Genomic DNA, 9,927 nt, shown 5'->3' with positions numbered 1-9,927 from the left:
CCCCCCCCCCCTAGAGGGGATTCAACAACCTACACAGCCTTAAACATTTCGCAACTCTGTATTCTCAGCCTGCATTGGAAAACTTCTCCGGTGAATGTGAAGGCCATGTGACATGCAGGTGAATGTTGAACCCAGCGGGAGCGGTGGTTGGGGGGCGTGTTTTGGGTCACGTGTTTCAGGTGCTGTCAATCCGAGGCCTCCTGTGTCTTGTGAGTGAGTCTCATTTGTTTGGTGAAGCGCGCAGCACGAAAAGGAGTCCCGATGTCTTTCGATCTGTGTTCAGGTAGGCTCAACTTTATGTTGACTATTTTAGGAGGAAGACTTTGAATGTTAGTCTGATGTTATTCTCGGTTGACCTCATTTTTCAAATTCTAAGCTAATTGAAGAGCAGCAGGTATTTTAGGCCAGCTTCAGGTCTCCTACGTGCCACGTATATTATCCGATGTATGCGTTACCAAACAAAAAGAGTGAAACCAAAGACTATTAGCTGTACTGCTGTTGTGTAAAGAGTTTGCTTTTGTCACTCGGATTTTGTTTACCAATTGTCTCTTTTGCGCGTGTGCAGCTTTAGGTGGGGAGGAAGAAGAGGTGAAGAAGGGAGAAGCTCAGAAGGATGAGATTACTTGGCCCTGGAACAAGGATAAGGTATGTGTCCATAACAAAGATGAGTATGCAGGCTAGGTGATACTCACAAGAGCTTCTCCAGGTACTGAGGAGTAATACTTTGCAACTACTTGTGATTTCAGCTGTTTTTTGTTTTTGTTTACAGCAAGTGCTTCTGTTAAATCTGCTTCATGTCCCTTCAACCCTTAAGACTAACCCAACGCAATCAATGATTTATTCAAAGTCAGCTTTTGTCATTTTTAGGATGGCGGCAAGGGCAAGTGTGACAAAGGCGACAAGTCCGACAAAAAGCACAAGTCCGACAAAGACGGCAAGTCCGACAAAAAGCACAAGTCCGACAAAGACGGCAAGTCTGACAAAGACAAGTCCGACAAAAAGCACAAGGAAGGACACGGCCGAGAACACAAGAAGAAGGACAAGAAGAGAGGTGAACATTGTGAAGGAAAGAAATCAGGATCCGAATCCTCATCATCATCATCCTCCTCCTCAGGCGGATCCTCCAGCAGTGATGAGGTAGGCCAAACTCTGCAGTTCATTTTAAGAGATTTCTTGCTAATTCAATTTTTAATATAGAATTTAACACAGACTTTAATCACCTCCCAGTGTTCAGTTTGTATGTGTTCCCACGATACACTTCCGTTGTTTGTTGACCTCAAGACCTTTCAAAAGCAATAAAATGGAGCTCAACAGGTAACATACCCGTCACACCTCACACCAAAGGTCGGTGTGCGTAGAACAAGGTCTAAAACAAGACTGGTGGAACAGGTCTCACCCTCAGTACCAGTTTTAATCAGGTGTGACACACCTCACCGGTTTGTGTGTGCTGTGTCATTCATAGCTCATGTTGTTCATTTTAAGCTGCAGCCAAACTTCTCTTTGTTTCAGCTTTATTCAGAGGAAACCGAACAGAGCATGTCGGTCATATTTGTATGAATAGGTTTACCACGCAAATGACAGAAGCAAAAGAGTAAAGAACCGAGCCTCAGGGTGGGGGAAAAGGGTCAGATAGTGGAGTCATAAAAGAGCTGCTGTTGACTCATCGTCTCCATGACAGTGAACTGCTGTTATGTTGAATCTGACGATTCATACGTTAAAGGTACAGAAGGTGCTGTGGCATTTACGATGCTTTTTAATAAATCATGTATTCTTTCTGCAGCAGCACTTTAGAATACAGCTTACAGTGTGAGTATTTGGACTAACAGTACACCCGCACAGTACATAATGAAGGACAGGCTGCGATGGAACTAGATGTGAAGTGAGGGAAAAGGGAGGAGCACATCTAATGCCAAAACCACATACAATATGCAAATCATTTCCAAAGTGTCCCTCAGCAACAACAACAACAACAACAGCAGCTGTTGATGGTGGACCTTTGTGACCTGGACTTCTCGAGGATGATCATGCTGGCCGTGATATTTGAAGAAGTACCTGGTGCCTAAATGTATACTTTAAAAATACCTACAGTATACATTTTTATTCAGTTCCCACATTGTCACACCCTCATTACCTGACATCACAAGTTGTTCCCTCGTACCTACGTGTAGGCCTATGTATCAGAACATACTGTGCTGGTACACCTTAAGTACAAAGAGTTGCACTGTAAATAGGGAAGGGTCTTAGCTGTACGTTTCCGGCCCTTTCTGCAGTAACATCATTGTCCTTTTTTTGTCATTACAGGAATGATGCTTCCTGGGAGAATGGACTGCTCTGTTAGTCTCTTATCATCTTGTCTATTTAACAAAATGACGATGTGCTGTTGTACCAACTCCCCTTCCTGTCCTTGCATTTTGACAAATTTCCCCTTGGGGATGAATAAAGTATATTTCTATTATATTGTGATGTGTAAACGAATCTGCCGATTCACAAAAATAAATGTTTGAACACTTCTTTTTCCCATCAAGTTCTGTTGTCAAGTGTGTTTATTTCACCATAAGATAGGAGTGCAGATTTATATTTTAAGAGTACAAAACACAAACACGATGTTGTTTGTCGTTATAAGTGATTGTAATACATTTTGTTGAGATAACAAACCAGAAATCATTTCTCTTTAGGAAAATAAACAAATTAATTGTGGTTTTAAAAAAAGTCACTTTGTCGGATAAATGTAGCGGAGTGAAAAATACAATGTTTCCCTCTAAATGTTTCTCACTGACCTGCAATTTGGAGATATCGCTTTTTGATCTCGGAAATTGTGATTGTTTATAATGAATAATTAAAAATAGTTTAAATTATAATAAATCGTTACTTGCAGCCCGGAACGTAACCTCGTAAGTAAAACACAAAATCAATCATGATGTACAATGTCAGAATAATGTGGAACCAAAAGTGTAAAATAAAGGCCAAGAAAGTGAGTGTGCATCATACATTTCTCCGACCAGCAGCTTCATAGCTTGGTAACTCACTGCGTCGGTCAATCAGTCGATCCACAAAAGTGTCCTTTTGCATCAAACACAACCAGACATGTAGTGTCACCGTGCTGTTGATCATGTTTAGTCTCACTCTACCTGTATGCTTTTGTTCTGTCGGAGGGAGTTTTCCATGAGCAATGTGTGACACTCAACTGTTTCTCATCCTGCTCTGCGTCCGTACATCAACACAAATACCTGTTCATTCACTAATAAATTGCTGTTAAAAAATACAGCCAAATTCTAACAATGTTGTCTTCCAAAATACAGTAAATGATTGTAGATTTAAACAAACAGTATGCTACCGTAAGACTTGATGGCATTATGCAGTATTTTCATTCCACCAAAAGTAATACAAAATACAATCATATTTCAAAAACTGGTTAGCCAATTGGTGACTAAGGTTACATTTGTTTAGTGTTTTGTTGCAGTAGTGGAGATTTTAAAGGTTGGCAAATTAAAGTAAACCTGTGCCGTTGTATTTTGTTTACGCCTTGCATGTGAGAAAGGACCCATTTCAGTCGGTGAATCTTGCTCAAAGGTAAAGCTTTTTGGTTTTAGTCTTACGTTTTAGTATCTAATACTCCTGTTTTTGATTTAGTGAATTCTCTTGTAAATGCACTCCCTGTTTCTGAGAGAGCTCCTTCAGTTCTACTGTCACAAACACTGGTAATTATAAGACATGATATACAAGCTGTTCTACATTCTCTAACATGAGTTTGCATTGTTGAAAGGAGAGAGTACACCCTGTTCCCCAATTATTTAATCAAACCATAATTATAGATACTGCTATGTTCAGTCACAGCCTTCTCTCCAGGCGGAGCCCTTTATTCCCAGCAACAACAATAACACCATATTATTATTAATAATAAAAGTACTACTTATTTGGAACTGTTAACATCGTAACTTCCCAAATAATATATTTTGGAAGTGTTTCAGAATATTTTAAATGAAATCTGCTACAAATGCTTTCCCATTTTATGCAGAGGGGAATATATATATTTCTGTAATAAAACTCTCAAAAAAGGCCATTCTTCATAATGACTACTTGTTACCTTGGATACTTTAATTATATTTACCTTGACTTAGTCGCACCACACAATAATTAGCCCTGCTTAGACTTGCTACTGTACAGGTTTCTAATGTGCGTATAATTGTGTGTCTCCATCTGCACTGAACCCAGAGGGAGCGGTGGTTTGGGGGCGTGGTTAGGTTCAAAACGCGTGGTTTAGGTGCGGTAATCCAGGTACTTATATTTGAGTCTTTGTAGTAACTGTGGTTTGTGAAAGTACACGAGCAGGAGACACAATGCCAGGTAAGCTCAAATTTATGTTGACTAAGGCTTTGAATGCTTGTCTTTTTTAAATTCCCGGTAACACTTGATGAGCCACGGGCATTTTAGAGGCATGCTTCGCACCTGACAACTTTAATCATTATCTAATATGCTTTAGAAAAAATGTAAATGTGTAAGCAAAGTCTAAGCAAGTTGTATTTTATTTGTAGCTGTTCTCTTGATGTATAAAGAGTTTTATTTTGTCACAGGATACTTCTTTTTATTATCACTTTTATTCTAACCTGATACACTTTTTCATTCTGACCTGCACAGATCCAAATCCAAAGGATAAGGTGAGAGCTTTGGATGTGTAGATCATAAGTGTGGTATATGAATCTAGTGATTCTGTGACTTTATTGTCTGAAAAACTGCAATAAAAAAAAATTCCTATTACATTAAGTCTTTTTAATCTGCTTAATTATGATTCCTGGACTCAAACAATTCCTAAGACTAAAACAAACACAATCAGTTATTTATTCAACTGTCAAACTTTTTGCCATTTTTAGGGAGAATGCAAGGGGAAGGACAAAAAGGAGAAGTCAAGTCACAAAGGCGGCAAAGGAAAGAAGAAGGACAAGAAGGAGAAGGAGGGGAAAGGTTCCGGCTCAGGCTCAGACTCCTCATCTTCAGACTCCAGCAGTGATGATGTAGGCACAATGTTACAGCTCATTTTCAGAGATCTCTTTCCATTTACATTTTTGATAGAAATGAACTTTACTCTAGGCCTTGCTGGGTTTGCTTTTTTGTCAAAGTCTTCCCAAGTTACTGTAAAGTATTCGAAAAATGCAGCTGAGCAGGTAAGATGCCTGTCAAACCTAGTTTCAAAGGTTGGGGCCGGGTAAACATCAGGTGTGACCCACATTACCAGTTTTAGCTAAGGGTGTGACACACCATGCCCTCCTGTGTGTGTATGCTGTTTTCTTTTTTTTTGTTTGTTTTGGCTCACGCTGCTGCCACAACGATTCATACCCTACAGATACTGAAGGAGCTGTGGCATTTAAGATGTTATTAATAATGTATGTCTCCTCTCTGAGTAACAGCGTTGTCCTTTTTGTCATTTCAGGAATAAAGCTGAGACCGGACTGCTGTCAGTGTCTTACGACCCTGCCTATTAACAACATGAGTCTGAACTTTCCCTCCTGTCCTTTCATTGATGTCAAAGAAACATGCTGGTCTTGTGTAAACGAGCCTGCTGATTCCTAGAAGTAAATGTTCTGCCAACAAAATGCAAGAGTTCCACTGTCAAAATAAAGTGCATTTTCTTCACCACAAGATGGAAGTGTTATTATTTCTTTAAGCTCAATCAAAGTTAAAAGTGCAATTATTTGAAAGGAGTTTTATTTTCAAGATTTATATTTCAAGAGTGTCGTTTGTCACCGTAATAGATTTTAATCAATTTTGTTGAAAAGACAAAACAGAAATTAAAACAAAGTATAAATAAATGTTTCATATTTAATGTAGTCGTTTCTCATTGATAAGTGTGAAATTGTTAAATAGTTGTTTTGGATTGAAACCATGAAAATTGAAAACCTCAGTGAATGTGTAACGGCTGACACTATCACTGTCATTGGACCAGAGGTGGAAGTATTTCGATCCTTAAACCTTTACTCACAGCAACTTTAAGTAAAAGTTAAAAGTAATAAAAAGGGAAGTCATCTATCTAGAAATAAATATAACGCAGCATCGACCATCACACAATAGTTTGTCCTACTCAGAGTTGCCACTGTGCAGGTTTGTAATGTGCACATAATTCCTAACTCTGATGTCTCCGCCTGCACTTTAAAGCAGCTCCTGAAGTAAATACAAACATTTAACCCAGAGGGAGAGGTGTGTGTGTGTGTGTGCGTGGGTGTGTGTGTGTGGGGGGGGGGGGGGCGTGGCTATGTCACATGGTTACGATATGGTTGATCCAGGTTACCTGTGAGTGTCACTGAGGTTAATTGTTTGGAAAAGTGCAGAACAGGAGTCGCTATGTCTTTCTTTTCAGGTAGGCTCAAATCTACGTTGACTGTGTTTCGGGGGAATATCTTGAGCGTGAATGCTTGTCTCTGTTGAGTTTAACAACATTTCTCAAGTCTATGAAGAGCAACAGGCATTTGTAGTGCAGGTTTTGCGCCTGACAACTTCAGTAATTATCCAATATGCTTTTGAAACAAAATTTAAATGTGTAAACAACGATTGTCTGTAGGTTGGAAGGAAGAGGAGGTGAAGAAGGAGGATGCTCATGAAGATCATTTTCAATGGCCCTGGAACAGGGATAAGGATGACGATAAGGATAAAGTAAGAGTGTTTAGTGTTTACATTCTATCGAAAAAATCTCATATAGTTCATAAGTTTGATATGAATCAACATGTGATTTTGACAGTTTTTTGACAGCAAAGCCGAAACCTTGATCTACATTGATTAGTTATGATTACTGGACTCAAACACAATCCTTAAGACGGAACCAACACAATCAATGATTTATTCAGAGTCAGCTTTTGCCATTTTTATAGGAAAGCAGCAAAGGCAAGCATGGCAAAAAGACGGACACAGACCACAAGAAAAGGACAAGAAAAAGGGAAATAAAGAGGGGGGGAAATCTGGCAACTCATCTTCATCCTCATCCTCATCCTCGTCCTCGTCCTCATCTTCATCCTCCAGCAGTGATGAGGTAGGCCCAATGCTGCAGTTTATCTTTAGAGATATCTTGCTCATTTAATGTTTGATATGAAATAACTTTACTCTTTGAACTAGGCCTTATTGTGACCGACTATTATTTCCCCTCAGTGCTCAGTTTGTGAAGGTGTTCCCACGTTACACTTATTTATAGTTCTTCGGGAAGCTTTGAAGAGCAGCATGTGCTAAAATGCAGCTCAACAGGTAACATTCTTGTCATGCCTCATGTCAAAGCTTGGCAACATCCACAACATGTCTTACTGGCAGTGCCAGTTCTAATCAGACGTGACACACCACACCCTCCTGTGTGTGTGTGTGTGTGTGTGTGCTGTTTTTATTCAAGGCTCACACTGCTGTCAAGTGAAAATCTTCCAGATGTTATCCTGCTGCCAAGCTTCTACTATCTCATCACCTTTAAGCTACCTTCCCCTCACTTTGTTGCAGCTTTATTCAGAGGAAACAGAACATGTTGTATGAATAATAGGTTTACCAAGCAAAAGAGTAAAGAACCAAGCCCAGGGAGGTAGAGAAGGGAAACAGGTCAGATAGTGGAGTCATAAAAGAGTTGTTGTTGACTCATCGCCTCAATGGAAGTGAACTGTTAAACCTGTCATGGGCTGACTGGACATTTCAGAACTGATGCTTCCTGGGAGAACGGACTGCTCTGTTCGTCTCGTATGATCTTCTCTGTTGGCAGAATGAGGAGTGTGGATTAGTGCCACCTTGTCTTTGTGTCTTTTCATTGGTGTGACAGAAACATAAGTGTTCTGACAACAAAATGCCTTTTTTTTGACAAGTCCTTCTGTCAAGTGAAGTGTGTTTTCTTCGCCACAAGATGGCAGTGTTCTCTCTCTTTTTGTAGGTTAATAACAGTTTTGAAGTCCAAGTCGAAGATCAGAGCAGTTTTATTTTGAAGATTTATATTTACAGAACACACAAAAAAATAAATAGGAAAAGTTGTTTTGTTATTGTAATTGATTTTAATAAATTTTGAACATAAATATATTTTCTTCAGATAAAGAATAAATCAATGAATCACGTTTGATGTTGTCATTTTATTTGGATAAGTGTCATTTATTGTCATTGAAAGAAGCCACAGCATAAAAATATTCTTCTTACATATAAAAGTTCAACATTTCAATTTTTGCTCAATTTAAAACACTGAAGTAAAATGTAGCTATTACTGATTTTAAGGTTGTAGGAGTTGATGCAATTTTATTCTATAAAAAGAAGGAAAATCCCAATATTTCCCTCTGACGTGGAATAGGAAAAGAAGTATAAAGCAGTGTAAAATGGAAGTAAAGGACAAGTACTTCAAAATTGTACTCAAGTACAGTGCTTGAGTAAATACATTAAAACTTGTATTCCATCACTGCAGTGGACACACTGTAGAGTAAGTGAAGCCTCTCAATAATGGCTGATACGACTCAAAAAACACACCATGCAGCCCCAAACAAAGGATAACCCGTCATACCCGACAGCAGTATTCAAGTTGTCATGAACTCCGGCCGGGAGTGTCAGGAGGAGAGAACTACAACAATAAGCACAGAGGATCTCCTTCTGGTCTTTTGAATCTTTTATGAGGGTGAAGAAAAAAGAAAAATGAAGCAGTTTCAAAAAGGAATCAATAATAAATCAAGCGTGCATCTTTCTGGGGCTGCTGAGGAAACCCAATTCATCCATCATGTTTTAACCTTTATTTCATTTTAGGGAATATTGAAGGGAGACATCAGTGGATGATTTACAACAACATTTGCTTACTTGTATGAGGTTTCTTTTGTGCCAAAAGTGTGTGTATTTTCAGAAGGGCATGTTTTTCACCCTTCTTACTGCCTTACTGTTGCCTGGCTGAAGTCTGCAATGGAGACAGACATCAGTGTACCGGCCCACGTGGCCCCATCAGTAGCCCTCTCCAGCTCTCCAGACCCTGATGAGTGATTGATTGAAATCAGCTGCATACAATCACTCACTGGAGCGGCGAGTCAGGGGAGGGAGAAAACACAAGACACGACACCATGGCACAAAACACCACAGTATTTGGGCACAAACGGAACTAGAGCTGACATGATTAGCTGATTGACTGATAAGTAATCTTAACTGTATTGATATTTGATTCATCATTTTTGTATTTTTTAAAAACTATATCTTAGTTCCATTTTATCAAGTGTGATTTGCAACTTTTCTTTGCCTTAGCCCTGTGTGATAGTAAAGAGATTGGGCTATTTTGGGGTTTTGGACTATTGGTCAAACATAACATGTAGAACGTAGGGATGTGAAGGCCACGGGGCATCCTTAAGATCATCTAACTTGTAGCTTAATTGTCTACAATGACAGCTCAACGTTTGTGAATTTCTGCCCACAGCTTCAGGGCAGAAGAAAGAATGGAGGGATTGATGTAGGCCACTGCCCCATCATGTCTTTGCCTTTCATTGTCCCTTTCCCAAAGCCTAAAAAAACAATTGGAGAAGAAAACAAAACCAAAAACTTTTGATCTTTGGATAATTTTTTCAGCTAATAACCTGTGCAGCAACCAGACATAGTCCAGTCACAGCTTTGCTACGAAATCACATGCAATGATTTGATTCATTAAGATAAAAACACACACGTTCACACACAAAGAGATGCCACTTTCTATGCAGTTTGTCTTGCCTGTTTCTCTTGTTGCCTCTGATGTGTGACATACTTGGATTGAGTGAAGCACTCTTGCAGTGACACTGCACTGATTTTTATATTACAGATTTTGAAAATGACACAGAATGTAGGGCCTAATATAGCAACGATCATCAAAGAGGCTGATTAATTCCAGTATCATTATGGCAGAAAATAGTCTTTTTTTTATTCCCCTAACAGCAGAACTATGCAGTCGTGTGTCTAATTATATTATATTATTGATTCTCTATTCTAGCC

Source organism: Anarhichas minor, unplaced genomic scaffold (assembly GCF_050575085.1).
Source record: "Anarhichas minor isolate MPS153535 unplaced genomic scaffold, ASM5057508v1 ptg000026l, whole genome shotgun sequence".
NCBI classification, from domain to species: Eukaryota; Metazoa; Chordata; class Actinopteri; order Perciformes; family Anarhichadidae; genus Anarhichas; species Anarhichas minor.
This window is presented reverse-complemented; position numbering follows the sequence as displayed.